The following is a 16249-nucleotide window of genomic DNA, read 5'->3' on the forward strand; positions in this document are numbered from 1 at the left end:
TGTCCCATGGCGGGGGCTCACAGTGAATCCCCATTTTACAGATGAGGGGACTGAGGCACAGAGAAATGAAGTGACATCATCATCATCATCAATCGTATCTATTGAGCGCTTACTATGTGCAGAGCACTGTACTAAGCGCTTGGGAAGTCCAAATTGGCAACATCTAGAGACAGTCCCTACCCAACAGTGGGCTCACAGTCTAAAAGGGGGAGACAGAGAACAAAACCAAACGTACTAACAAAATAAAATAAATAGAATAGATATGTACAAGTAAAATAAATAAATAAATAGAGTAAAATAAACAATAATAATAATGATAGCATCTTTTAGACTGTGAGCCCACTGTTGGGTAGGGGCTGTCTCTATCTGTTGCCGACTTGTCCTTCCCAAGCGCTCAGTACAGTGCTCTGCACACAGTAAGCGCTCAGTCATCATCAATCGTCTTTATTGAGCGCTTACTGTGTGCAGAGCACTGTACTAAGTGCTTGGGAAGTACAAATTGGCAACATATAGAGACAGTCCCTACCCAACAGTGGGCTCACAGTCTAATAAATACGATTGATTGATTGATGTGCCAAGCACTGCTGGGGAGCTTACAAGACTGACCCCCTTCCTTCCTCTTGTCCCCCTCTCCATCCCCCTCATCTTACCTCCTTCCCTTCCCCACAGCACCTGTATATATGTATATATGTTTGTACATATTTATTACTCTATTTATTTATTTTACTTGTACATATCTATTCTATTTATTTTATTTTGTTAGTATGTTTGGTTTTGTTCTCTGTCTCCCCCTTTTAGACTGTGAGCCCACTGTTGGGTAGGGACTGTCTCTATATGTTGCCAACTTGGACTTCCCAAGCGCTTAGTACAGTGCTCTGCACACAGTAAGCTCTCAATAAATACGATTGATTGATTGTGGCTCAGTGGAAAGAGCCTGGGCTTTGGAGTCAGAGGTCACGGGTTCATATCCCGGCTCCGCCACTTTCATTCATTCATTCATTCAATCGTATTTATTGAGCGCTTACTGTGTGCAGAGCACTGTACTAAGCGCTTGGGAAGTACAAGTTGGCAACATACAGAGACGGTCCCTACCCAACAGAGGGCTCACAGTCTACACTTCTCAGCTGTGTGACTTTGGCCAAGTCACTTCTCTGGGCCTCAGTTACCTCATCTGTAAAAGGGGGGTGAAGGCTGTGAGCCCCTCGTGGGACAACCCAATCACCCCAGTGCTTAGAACAGTGCTTTGCACATAGTAAGCGCTTAACAAATGCCATCATCATAGAGATGGTCCCTACCCAACAACGGGCTCACAGACTAGAAGATTCATTCATTCATTCGTATTTATTGAGCGCTTACTGTGTGCAGAGCACTGGACTAAACGCTTGGAAAGCAACATGGCTTAGTGGCTAGGGCCCGGGCTGGGGAGTTGGAGGTCACGGGTTCGAATCCCGGCTCCGCCACTTATCAGCTGTGTGACTTTGGGCAAGTCTAGACTGTGAGCCCACTGTTGGGTAGGAACCGTCTATATATGTTGCCAACTTGTACTTCCCAAGCTCTTAGTACAGTGCTCTGCACACAGTAAGCGCTCAATAAATACGATTGAATGAATGAATGAAAGTCACTTCACTTCTCTGGGCCTCAGTTACCTCATCAGTAAAATGGGGATGAAGACTGTGACCCCCATATGGGACAGTCCGATGACCTCGTATCTACCCCGGTGCTGAGAGCAGTGCTTGGCACATAGTAAGCTCTTAACAAATACCATAGTCGTCATCATCTTCATCAGTGGAAAGCAGCGTGGCTTCGTGGAAGGAGCATGGGCTTGAGAGTCAGAGGTCGTGGGTTCGAATGTCAGCTCCGCCACTTGTCGGCTGTGTGACTTTGGGTAAGTCATTTCACTTCTCTGCGCCTCAGTTACCTCATCTGTAAAATGGGGATGAAGACTGTGAGCCCCACGTGGGATAACCTGATAAGCCTGTATCTACCCCAGTGCTTAGAACAGTGTTTGGCACATAGCACTTAACAAATGCTTTTAAGCACTTAGTACAGTGCTCTGCGCACAGTAAGCGCTCAATAAATACGACCTAAGGAATACACTACAGTACAGAGACAGTCCCTTCCCAACAGTCATTCATTCAGTCAGTCAGTCATGCGGTCAATCGTATTTAGTAATAATAATGATGGTACCTTTTAAGCGCTTACTCTGTGCCAAACACTGTTTGAGCGCATACAGGGGGCCGAGTACCGGACTAAGCGCTCAGAAAGTACGACTCAGCAACCGAGAGAGGCAATTCGTACCCAACCGCGGGCTCCCAAGCCTTAGGAGGGGGAAGACGGAAAACAAAACAAGTAGACAGGCATCAATATACATAAATAGAATTATAGATTCATCCATTCAAGCGTATTTATTGAGCGCTCACTGTACTAAACGCTCGGGAAGTACAAATCGGCCACAGAGACGGTCCCTACCCAACAACGGGATCACAGTCTAGAAGGGGGAGGCAGACAACAAAACAAGTAGGCGTTAATACCATCAGAATAAATAGAATTATAGCTATATACACGTATTGAGCGCTCACTCTGGGTGGAGCACTGTACTAAGCGCTTGGAAAGTACAGTTCAGCCCAGAGAGAGGCAGTGCTTACCCAACAACGGGCTCACAGTCTAGACGGGGGAGACAGACAACAGAATGAAACAAGTAGACAGGCGTCAATACCATCTGAATAAATAGAATTATAGATATATACACATCATTAATATTACGCTATTTATTTATTTTACTTGTACACATTTATTCTATTTATTTTGTTAATATGTTTGGTTTTGTTCTCTGTCTCCCCCTCCTAGACTGTGAGCCCGCTGTTGGGTAGGGACCGTCTCGATATGTGGCCAACTTGTACTTCCCAAGCGCTTAGTACAGTGCTCTGCACACAGTAAGCGCTCAATAAATACGATTGAATGAATGAAAATCAGTAGAATGAAAAATACGTACATATAGAGAGAAGCGGCCTGGCCTAGTTTGGGAATCAGGGGTCGTGGGTTCTAATCCCACCCCTGCCACTTATCAGCTGCGTGACCGTGGGCCAGTCACCTCACTTCTCTGGGCCTCAGTGACCTCATCTGTAAAAGGGGGATGAAGTCTGTGAGCCCCACGTGGACCACCTGATCACCTTGTATCGACCCCAGCGCTTAGAACAGTGCTTTGCACATAGTAAGCGCTTAATAAATGCCATTGTTATTATTATTATTATTATTATTATTATTATTCCCTCGTATCTTCTCCAGCGCTTAGAACAGTGCTGGGCGCATAGTAAGCGCTTAACAAATACCATTATTATTATAGCGAAGTAGCGTGGCTCAATGGAAACAGTCCAGGCTTCGGAGTCAGAGGTCATGGGTTCAAATCTCCGCTCTGCCAACTGCCAGCTGTGTGACTTTGGGCAAGTCACTTCACTTCTCTGGGCCTCAGTTCCCTCATCTGTAAAATGGGGAATAAGACTGGGAGCCCCACCTGGGCCAACCTGATCACCTTGTATCCCCCCCAGCGCTTAGAACAGTGCTTTGCACAGAGTAAGAGCTTAACAAATCATCATCATCGATCGTATTTATTGAGCGCTTACTGTGTGCAGAGCACTGTACAAAGTGCTTGGGAAGTACAAGTTGGCAACATACAGAAACAGTCCCTACCCAACAGTGGGCTCACAGTCTAAATATACTATTATTATTATCATCACCAATCGTATTTATTGAGCGCTTACTGTGTTCAGAGCACTGCACTAAGCGCTTGGGAAGTACAAGTTGGCAACATACAGAGACAGTCCCTACCCAACAGTGGGCTCACAGTCTAAAAATACCGTTATTATTATCATCATCAACCGTATTTATTGAGCGCTTACTGTGTGCAGAGCACTGCACTAAGCGCTTGGGAAGTACAAGTTGGCAACATACAGAGACAGTCCCTACCCAACAGTGGGCTCACAGTCTAAAAATACCATTATTATTATCATCATCAATCGTATTTATTGAGCGCTCACTGTGTGCAGAGCACTGCACTAAGCGCTTGGGAAGTACAAGTTGGCAACATACAGAGACAGTCCCTACCCAACAGTGGGCTCGCAGTCTAAGTCTTATTATTATTATTAATATTATTATATTATATAACATTATATATTATATAATAGTATATATTATATAATATTATATATTATATACTATTATATAATATATAATGTTATGTAATTATATATTAATTATTATATAGTATATAATGTTATATATTGTATAATATAATATATAATTATATATTAATTATCATGTATTAACAATGCATGTTAATTATGTAATATATTATATAATATTATATTATATAATATTATGTGTTATTATTATTATTATTTATACAGAAGGCCTGTGGGGCAGGGAGGGGGGTAGAGCAGAGGGAGGGAGTCGGGGGGATGGAGAGGGGGAGCAGAGGAAAGGGGGGGGGACGTTTTAGGCACCTCAGGAAAGACACAAACACACAAAAACACACACAAACACACAAAAACACACACAAATCCCAATCGCCCCGCGCAGGCGCAGAAAGGACAACGGGAAAGGGCGGAGGCGATTGCGGGTGAAAGGTCACGGGAACGAGGGCGGAGCGGCAGTGCGCCTGCGCGGGCGCCCCCCTCCCACGCCTAGTCATTCATTCATTCATTCACAAAATAAAATAATTAGAATAAAGATGTACAAATGAAATAAATAAATAAATAGAGTAACAAATACGTACAAACATAGATACATATCGTATTTATTGAGAGCTTACGGTGTGCAGAGCACTGGACTAAGCGCTTGGGAAGGCCAAGTTGGCAACATATAGACAGTCCCTACCCAGCAGTGGGCTCACGGTCTAAAAGGGGGAGACAAAACCAAACCTACTAACAAAATAAAATAAATGGAATAGATATGTACAAGTTAATAAATAAATAAATAGAGTACTAAATATGTACATTTCGGCAACAGAGACAATCCTGCCCAACAACGGGCTGACACTCTAGAAGCCCCTTCTAGACTGTGAGCATTCACTGAGCAGTTACTGGGTGCAGAGCACTGTACTAAACGCTTGGAAAGTCCATTTCGGCAACAGGTAGAGACAATCCTACCCAACAATGGGCTCACAGTCTAGAATGTGAGCCCGCTGTTGGGTAGGGACCGTCTCTATATGTTGCCAACTTGTACTTCATTCATTCATTCAATCGTATTTACTGAGCACTTACTGTGTGCAGAACACCATACTAAGCGCTTGGGAAGTACAAGTTGGCAACATATAGAGACGGTCCCTACCCAACAGTGGGCTCACAGTCTAGAAGGGGGAGACAGAGAACAAAACACAACGTATTAACAAAATAAAATAAATAGAATAAATAAGTACAAATAAAATAGAGTAATGAATACGTACAAACATATATACATATATACAGGTGCTGTGGAGAGGGGAAGGAGGTAAGGCGGGAGGGATGGGGAGGGGAAGGAGGGGGCTCAGTCTGGGAAGGCCTCCTGGAGGAGGTGAGCTCTCAGTAGGGCTTTGAAGGGAGGAAGAGAGCCCAAGCGCTTAGTACAGTGCTCTGCACACAGTAAGCGCTCAATACGATGGAATAAATGCATGAATGAATGAAAGGAGGAGACAGACAACAAAACAAAACAAGTAGACGGGCCTCTCTCCTCAGAGCCCCAGTCCTGAGCCTGGGCTTCCAACCGCATGGCCCTCTGTCCTGTCCCTGTGTCCCCAAATCACCCATTGTGATGGGCTCTCACGCTGTGGGAGAACGGGAACGGGAACGTGGAGCTGGCCGCCACACGGAGAGAAAGACCGGGAGAGAATTCCTGAAGCGGCAGGCCCTGCTGGGCTTGGCCTTCGGCCCTCGGGAAGGCCGCAGGCAGAAAGTGGCTTCGGAGCCGGACCGGGCCCATTCATCCATTCATCCTTCATCCATTCAGCCGTATTTGTTGAGTGCTTACTGTGTAAGCGCTTGGAAAAGTCCACTACAACAATAAACAGTGAAAACTGAAAGTACAGTTCAGCAACCGAGAGAGACGATCCCTGCCCACAACGGGCTCACGGTCTAGAAGCGGGGAGACGGGCATCGAAACAAGTCAACAGGCCTCAGTAGCGTCAACCAATAGAATTATACGTATAGGCACATCATTAATGTACTTCCCAAGCGCTTAGTACAGTGCTCTGCACGTAGTAAGCGCTCAATAAATACGATTGATGATGATGATTAATAGAAATGGAATCATAGAGAAGCAGTGTGGCTCAGTGGAGAAGAGCCCGGGCTTTGGAGGCAGAGGTCACGGGTTCAAATCCCGGCTCTACCATCATCATCAGTCATCATCAGTCGTATTTATTGAGCGCTTACTATGTGCAGAGCGCTGTACTAAGCTCTTGGGAAGTACAAATTGGCAACATATAGAGGCAGTCCCTACCCAACAGTGGGCTCACCGTCTAAAAGGGGGAGACAGAGAACAAAACCAAACATACTAACAAAATAAAATAAATAGAATAGATATGTACAAGTAAAATCAATCAATCAATCAATCGTATTTATTGAGCGCTTACTGTGTGCAGAGCACTGTACTAAGCGATTGGGAAGTACAAATTGGCAACATATAGAGGCAGTCCCTACCCAACAGTGGGCTCACCGTCTCAAAGGGGGAGACAGAGAACAAAACCAAACATACTAACAAAATAAAATAAATAGAATAGATATGTCCAAGTAATTGTACATATTGTACCAATTGTCAGCTGTGTGACTTTGGGCAAGTCACTTAACTTCTCTGTGCCTCAGTTCCCTCATCTGTAGGGACCGTCTCTATATGTTGCCAACTTGTACTTCCCAAGCGCTTACTATGGTGCTCTGCACACAGTAAGCGCTCAATAAATACGATTGATGATGATGATGATGATGAAATACAATTGAATGAATGAATGAATGTAAAATGGGGATTAAGACTGTGAGCCCCCCGTGGGACAACCTAATCACCTTGTAACCTCCCCAGCTCTTAGAACAGTGCTTAGCACATAGTAAGTGCTTAATAAATGCCATCATTATTATTACATACACAAGTGCTGTGGGGCTGGGGGGGTAGAGCAAAGGTAGAGCCCTTTGTGGACAGGGATTGTCTCTATTGCTGAATTGTACTTTCCAAGTGCTCAGTACAGCGCTCAGCGCACAGGAAGCGCTCAATAAATACGATTGAATGAATGAAAGGGAGCGAGACAGGGCGATGGGGAGGGGAGGGGGAGCTGAGGGAAAGGGGGATTAGTCTGGGAAGGCCTCCTGGTGGAGGTGAGCCTTCAATAGGGCTTTGAAAGGAGAAGCGCCTCAGGCTTCGGGTCCCGGGCTCTGCTGGGGCAATGGGCCCGGGCAACCACGACCATGCGGGCAACTACCTCCACGCCCTTTCTGGCTTCCAGCCCGCGAGGGGAAAGCTAGTGGGAAAAGGCAAACAGGGCAGGGGCCCAAGCCTCCTTTCCCCATCAGACATCAGGAAGGTGGTCGCTGGCCTCAACCCCACCGTCTGGGGGATTCTTCCCTGGTGGTCTCAGTGCCAGCGTGCTCCAAAAACTTTGGTTCATTCATTCAGTCAGTCAGACTGGGTGCAGAGTGCCGTACTAGGCGACTGGGAAGGTACACTACAGCAATAAACAGTGATATTCCCTACCCACGACGAGCTCGCAGTCTAGACTGGGGGAGACAGACATTGATACAAATAAATAAAATGACATTTGGGGACGTAAGTGGGCCTGTCTGTCACCCCCCCCCACCCCCAAAATCTCCAGTGGTTGCCTATCGACCTCCGTATCAAACAAAAAATCCTCACTACTGGCTTCAAAGCTCTCCATCCCCTTGCCCCCCCATCTCACCTTCCTTCTCTCCTACAGCCCAGCCGGCACCCTCCGCTCACCTCCTGACTGTGCCTCGTTCACGTCGACCCCTGGCCCGCGTCCCACCTCCGGCCTGGAACGCCCTCCCTCCTCAAATCCGCCAAACCATCACATTTCCCCCTTTAAAAGCCCTACTGAAGGCTCGCCTCCTCTAGGAAGCCTTCCCAACCTAAGCCCCCCCTTTTCCTCGCTTTCTCCCCTCCCCGCCACCCCCGACTCGCTCCCTCTGCCCTACAGCCCTCCCTGCCCCACTTGTGTATAAACATACATATCTCTAATTCTATTTATTTACATGAATGCCTGCTTACTTGTTTCGATGTGCCTATATCTATAATTCTATTTATTCATATTGATGCCTGTTTACTTGTTTCGATGTCCGTCTCCCCCCTTCTAGACTGCGAGCCCGTTGTGGGCAGGGATCGTCTCGGTTGCCGAATTGTGCTTTCCAAGCGCTTAGTACAGTGCTGTGCACCCAGTAAGCGCTCATTAAATAGGATTGAACGAATGAATGAGTGAAGTGCTGTGGGGCTGGGAGGGGAAAAGAGCAAAGGGAGCAAGTCAGGGCATCGCAGAAGGGAGGAGGTGGGGAAAAGTGGGGCTTAGTCTGGAAGACATCTTGGAGGAGATGGGCCTTCAGTATTCTGCTGAGTAGCGGAGGTAGGGTCCTGTTGCGATGCTGAGAAATCATACAGAATTAGATATTACTTTAATATTTTTTTTTTTTGCAAGATAATAAGCCTGTACAGTTAGTATCATCTTTCCCTTTCCGCAGACTGGCTCCCCACATATTTTAGAGCGTACATCATCTCCGTGGTGATTCATATGCTCCGTATCCCAACAGGCACATGACATTAATCATTTCGACCGTTCCTCCGGGGTAAACGTGGCAACTCTGAATCAAAAGCCAACGGCAGCGATACAGCATCCGGCTCGGGGCCGACTAAGTCTGCGCGTTGCCTGGCTTTCAGACGGAAAGAGAACAGAATTTCTCCGCAGAGAAATGAGATGCGATTATAGGTTTTTAAAAAAAAAAAAACAAACTGGATAAGGCATTTCGTTCCCCTTGGTCGTTTCTGTAACCGTAAATAATGCAAGCAATATATGGAAGCAATTTAAATGCTCGTTCCCCAGTTCTCCTTTCTCCGCCTTCCCCGATCAGGAATTCTCACTGACGGAATACGTTGCCGTATAAATTCCAGCCCTCATCCTAGGCATAAAATTCCTGGTTTGTATCGTAAAGCGTCCACGGGGCCCAGCCCCGGGGCTTTCTCCATTCCTGCAGGTTCCAAGAACCTTGCGGCGGCCCCAAGACCGGCAACGGAAAGGACATGGCCCTCAGTGAGACTGGGAGTAGAAGGATAATATTTTCAGAAGCGATGCGTAAATTCAAGATCCAAAAACCCAAAATGTACTCGTGTCAAACCGTGGAGGTTGTGAAATCTCCCTCGCGTTAATGCTCTCTGGTCCGTATTCTCTCCCGTTTTGATTTTGGAATCTGAAAAGGCGCATTTCACTGAAAAACCATTTTCCGGAAGAAATTGTTTATTGCCTTGTGGAATGCATGAAGCAGGCTTGGTTTCAAAGTCCTTGGATAAGAGGTTCGTAATCCAGCAGTCGAGTTAACTCCGAAGCCGGGTCACCACTGGCAACTAAACAGGCCGCGGGAGGCGTTTGAATGGGGAATTCAGATTTAAAAGAGAAAACCCTTGTGGTCTTTCAACTAGCATTGGATGTAAATAGTAATTTCCAGTCTCTGCTCTGCTCTGACTGCGAAAACATGGGCTGGCGGGGACGTACTGGGGACACAGATGCGGGTTTGTGAAGTTTTCTCTGAGGTAGAGGGTGGGCAGTCAGTCGTATTTACTGAGCGCTGACTGTGTGCAGGGCACACTACCAAGGGCCAGGGAGAGTACAAACAAACGATCTGACAGACCAGACGCCTTCCCAGTCCACAATGATTTTACAGTCTAGAGGGGGAGACCGACAGTAATATCAATAAATAAATTATGGGTATGGGCCTAAGCGCTGCGGGGCGAGGGGCAGGGGCACGTCCTGCTTCTGGCCTGGAACTCCCTCCCTCCTCAGATCTGCCAAACAATCCCTCTTCCTCCCTTTCAAAGCTCTACTGAAGGCTCACCTCCTCCAGGAGGCCTTCCCAGATTAAGCTCCCCTTTTCCTCAGCTCCCCCTCCCTTCTGCGTCACCCTGACTCCCTCCCTCGGCTCTACCCCCCTCCGTGCTCCACAGTGCTTATGTATATATATATATATATATATACACACACACACACACACACACACACATATGTGTATATATATACACACACACACACACATATGTATATATATATATATATATACACATCTATAATTCTATGTATTTATACTGATGTCTGTTTACTCGTTCTGATGTTGGTCTCCCCCCCTCTAGACTGTGAGCCCATCGTGGGCAGGGATTGTCTCTCTTTTGTTGCTGATTCGACTCCCTCCCTCCACTCTACCCCCCTCCCCACCCCACAGAGCTTATGTGTATATATATAAGCTCTCTCTCTATATAAGTATATATATACTACATATATAAGTATATATATATATATATATACTTACAGAGTATATATATATATACTCATCTAGAATTTTATGTATTTATACTGATGTCTGTTTACTTATTCTGTTGGTCTCCCCCCTCTAGCTTATATATATAAGCTCTCTCTATATATAAGTATATATATATACTACATATATAAGTATATATATATACACTTATAGAGTATATATATATATACTCATCTATAATTCTGTGTATTTATACTGATGTCTGTTTACTTGTTCTGATGTTGGTCTCCCCCCCTCTAGACTGTGAACCCATCGTGGGCAGGGATTGTCTCTCTTTGTTGCTGAGTCGACTCCCTCCCTCCACTCTACCCCCCTCCCCACCCCACAGAGCTTATGTGTATATATATAAGCTCTCTCTCTATATAAGTATATATATACTACATATATAAGTATATATATATATATATATATACTTACAGAGTATATATATATATATATACTCATCTATAATTTTATGTATTTATACTGATGTCTGTTTACTTATTCTGTTGGTCTCCCCCCTCTAGCTTATATATATAAGCTCTCTCTCTATATAAGTATATATATACTACATATATAAGTATATATATACACTTATAGAGTATATATATATATATATATATATATATATACTCATCTATAATTCTGTGTATTTATACTGATGTCTGTTTACTTGTTCTGATGTTGGTCTCCCCCCCTCTAGACTGTGAACCCATCGTTGCAGGGATTGTCCCTCTTTGTTGCTGAGTCGACTCCCTCCCTCCACTCTACCCCCCTCCCCACCCCACAGAGCTTATGTGTATATATATAAGCTCTCTCTCTCTATAAGTATATATATACTACATATATAAGTATATATATATACTTATAGAGTATATATATATATATACTCATCTATAATTCTATGTATTTATACTGAAGTCTGTTTGCTTATTCTGATGTTGGTCTCCCCCCGCTAGCTTATATATATAAGCTCTCTCTCTATATAAGTATATATATATCACATATATAAGTATATATATATATATACTTATAGAGCATATATATATACTCATCTATAATTCTATGTATTTATACTGATGTCTGTTTACTTGTTCTGATGTTGGTCTCCCCCCTCTAGACTGTGAACCCATCGTGGGCAGGGATTGTCTCTCTTTGTTGCTGAGTCGACTCCCTCCCTCCACTCTACCCCCCTCCCCGCCCCACAGAGCTTATGTGTATATATATAAGCTCTCTCTCTATATAAGTATATATATACTGCATATATAAGTATATATATATATACTTACAGAGTATATATATATATATATATACTCATCTAGAATTTTATGTATTTATACTGATGTCTGTTTACTTATTCTGTTGGTCTCCCCCCTCTAGCTTATATATATAAGCTCTCTCTCTATATAAGTATATATATACTACATATATAAGTATATATATACACTTATGGAGTATATATATATACTCATCTATAATTCCATGTATTTATACTGATGTCTGTTTACTTGTTCTGATGTTGGTCTACCCCCCTCTAGACTGTGAACCCATCGTGGGCAGGGATTGTCTCTTTGTTGCTGAGTCGACTCCCTCCCTCCACTCTACCCCCCTCCTCGCCCCACATAGCTTATGTGTATATATATAAGCTCTCTCTCTCTCTAAGTATATATATATATATATATATATATATTACATATAATATATAAGTATATATATACACATAGAGTATATATATACTTATAGAGTGTATATATATGTGTGCATATATATACACTTATAGAGTGTATATATATATATGTGTGTGTATATATATATATACTCTTCTAGACTGTGAGCCCATCGTTGGGTAGGGACCGTCTCTATATGTTGCCAACTTGTACTTCCCAAGCGCTTAGTACAGTGCTCTGCACACAGTAAGCGCTCAATAAATACTATTGCTTGATTGACTGATTGATATATACTCTTTCTATGAGCATATATATATGTGTATGTATATGTGTATATATGTGTGTATATATACACATATCTATAATTCTATTTATTTATACTGATGCCTGTTTACTTGTTCTGATGTTGGTCTCCCCCCCTCTAGACTGTGAGCCCACTGTTGGGTAGGGACCGTCTCTATATGTTGCCAACTTGTCCTTCCCAAGCGCTTAGTACAGTGCTCTGCACACAGTAAGCGCTCAATAAATATGATTGATTGATTGATATATACTCTCTATATAAGTATATATGTGTATGTATATGTGTAAATATGTGTGTATATATACACATATCTATAATTCTATTTATTTATCCTGATGCCTGTTTACTCGTTCTGATGTTGGTCTCCCCCCCTCTAGACTGTGAGCCCATCGTGGGCAGGGATTGTCTCTCTTTGTTGCTGAGTTGTGCTTTCCAAGCGCATAGTCCAGTGCTCTGCACACAGTAAGCGCTCAATAAATACGATTGAATGAATGAATGAATGAATGAATGAATGAATGAATGAATGAATGGTTAAAGGAAAGAAGGATCAGGGTGACCCTGAAGGGAGTGGGAAAAGAGGAAAATCCCCCTTTTCCTCAGCTCCCTCTTCATCACCCCTACCCCCTCCCTCTGCTCTATCCCCCTCCCCTCCCCACAGCCCTTGCGTATTTAGGTACATGTTTATTATTCTATTTATTTTATTAATGATATGTCAGTATCATTAGATATAGACAGCGTGGCTCAGTGGAAAGAGCACAGGCTTTGGAGTCAGAGGTCATGGGTTCAAATCCCCGCTCCGCCAATTGTCAGCTGTGTGGCCTTAGGCACGTCACTTCACTTCTCTGGGCCTCAGTTCCCTCGTCTGTCAAATGGGGATTAAGACTGTGAGCCCCCCGTGGGACAACCTGATCATCTTGTAACCTCCCCAGCGCTTAGGACAGTGCTTTGCACATAGTAAGTGCTTGATAAATGCCATTATTATTATTATATCTATAATTCTGTTTATTTATTTTGATGCCACTGATGCCTGTCTGCTTGTTTTATTCTATGCTGTTGTCTGTCTCCCCCCTTCTAGACGGTCAGCCGGTTGCGGGCAGGGACAGTCTCTCTTTGTTGCCAAATTGTCCTTTCCAAAGCGCTTAGTACAGTGTTCTGCACACAGGAAGCGCGCAATCACTACGATGGAATGAATGTACAATAATAATAACAATAATGGCATTTATTAAGCGCCTACTACGTGCCAAGCACTGTTCTAAGCGCTGGGGAGGTAACAAGGTGATCAGGTTGTCCCACGGGGGGCTGCCAGTCTTCATCCCCATTTGACAGAAGGGGGAACTGAGGCCCGGGGGAAGTGAAGTGACTCGCCCAAAGTCACACAGCTGACAAGTGGCGGAGGCGGGATTCGAACCCATGACCTCTGACTCCAAAGCCCGGGCTCTTCCCACGGAGCCGCACTGAATGAAGGAAGGGAGGGAGGACAGTCAGGGAAGGCCTCGTGGAAGAGACGGGTTATTCATTCATTCATTCAATCGTATTTATTGAGCGCTTACTGTGTGCAGAGCGCTGGACTAAGCGCTTGGGAAGGACAAGTCGGAATGGGGCCCCGCCCCTCCCCGTCAACCAGACCACGCCCCCTACCGGTCCCGCCCTCTCCCTTCCAGGCCCCGCCCCTCCCGATCCCTCCACCTATCCGGGCCCGCCCCGCCCTTACAGGCCCCGCCCCTCCCTAATCAGGCCCCGCCCCTCCCGAGCTCTCCACCAATCAGGGCCCGCCCCTCCCTGTCAGGCCCCGCCCCTCCCGAGCCCTCCCACTATCCGGCCCCGCCCCTCCCGAGCCCTCCACCTATCAGGGGCCGCCCCTCCCTTCCACGCCCCGCCCCCTGTCACTCAGGCCCCGCCCCGTCCCTATCATGCCCCGCCCTTCTCGGGCTCTCCCTTATCAGGCCCCGCCCTCGCCCTCCAGGCCCCGCCCCTCCCGATCTCTCCACCTATCAGGGGCCGCCCCTCCCTGTCAGGCCCGCCCACTCCCGAGCCCTTCCCCTATCAGGACCCGCCCCCCCCTCCAGGCCCTGCCCCTCCCGATCCCACCACCTATCAGGGACCGCCCCGCCCTCCCAGGCCCCGCCCTTCCCAGTCTCTCCCCTCCCAGGCCCCGCCCCTTTCCTTCAGGCCCCGCCCCTCCCGATCCCTCCACCTATCAGGACCCGCCCCTCTCTTCCAGGCCCCTCCCCTCCCTGTCAGTCAGGCCCCGACCCCTCCCTATCATGCCCCGCCCTTCCCGGTCTTTCCCCTATCAAGCCCCGCCCCTCCCGATCCCTCCACCTATCCGGACCCGCCCCTCCCTTCCAGGCCCCGCCCCCTACCTCCAGGCCCCGCCCCTCCCTGTCAGTCAGGTCCCGCCCCCTCTCTACCAGGCCCCGCCCTTCCCGGTTTCTCCCCTATCAGGGCCCGCCCCTCCCTGTCAGGACCGGCCCCCTTCTGAGCCCTCCCCCTATCAATCAATCAATCAATCAATCAATCGTATTTATTGAGCGCTTACTGTGTGCAGAGCACTGGACTAAGCGCTTGGGAAGTACAAAGCGCTTGGGAAGTATCAGGACCCGACCCACCCCCTTTCAGGCAGCTTGGCTCAGTGGAAAGAGCCTGGGCTTGGGAGTCAGAGGTCATGGGTTTGAATCCCGGATCTGCCACATGTCTGCTGTGTGACCTTGGGCAAGTCACTTAACTTCTCTGAGCCTCAGTTCCCTCATCTGTAAAATGGGGATTAAGATTGTGAGCCCCACATGGGACACCCTGATCAACTTGTATCCCCCCAGCGCTTAGAACAGTGCTTTGCACATAATAAGTGCTTAACAAATGCCATCATTATTATTATTATTATTATTAAAGGCCCCGGCCCCGCCCCTCCCGATCCCTCCACCTACCGGGGCCCGCCCCTCCTTTCCATGCCCCGCCCCGTCCCTATCAGGCCCCGCCCCTCCCGAGCCCTCCACCAATCAGGCCCCGCCCCTCCCTGTCAGGCCCCGCCCCTCCCTGTCAGGCCCCTCCCCCTCCCCCTATCAGGACCCGCCCCGCCGCCCTTCCCGGTCTCTCCCCTCCCGAGCCCTCCCCCTATCAGGGCCCGCCCCTCCATCCAGGTCCCGACCCTCCCGCCCCTCCACCTGTCAGGGACTGCCCCACCCTGTCAGGCCCCGCCCCTCCCTGTCAGTCAGGCCCCGCCTCCTCCCAACCAGGCCCCGCCCCTCCCGAGCTCTCCACCTATCGGGGCCCGCCCCTCCCTTCCAGGCCCCGCCCCCTGCCAGTCAGGCCCCGCCCCCTCCCGATCATGCCCCGCCCTTCCCGGGCTCTCCCCTATCAGGCCCCGACCCTCCCGATCCCTCCACCTATCAGGGCCTGCTCCTCCCTTCCAGGCCCCTCCCTTCCCCGTCAGTCAGGCCCCGCCCCCTCCCTATCATGCCCCGCCCTTCCCGGGTCTCTCCCCTATCAGGCCCCGCCCCTCCCGATCCCTCCACCTATCCGGGGCCGCCCCTCCCTGTCAGGCACCGCCCCTTCCCGAGCCCTCCCCCTATCAGGACCCGCCCTTCCCGGTCTCTCCCCTACCAGGCCCCGCCCCTCCCGATCCCTCCACCAGTCAGGGCCCGCCCCTCCCTGTCAGGCCCCGCCCCCTCCCGAGCCCTCCCCCTATCAGGACCCGCCACGCCCCCTTTCAGGCCACGGACCAGGCCCCTCCCCTCCCGATCCCTCCCCCTATCAGGGCC

This window comes from Tachyglossus aculeatus, chromosome 2, assembly GCF_015852505.1.
Source record: "Tachyglossus aculeatus isolate mTacAcu1 chromosome 2, mTacAcu1.pri, whole genome shotgun sequence".
NCBI lineage: Eukaryota > Metazoa > Chordata > Mammalia > Monotremata > Tachyglossidae > Tachyglossus > Tachyglossus aculeatus.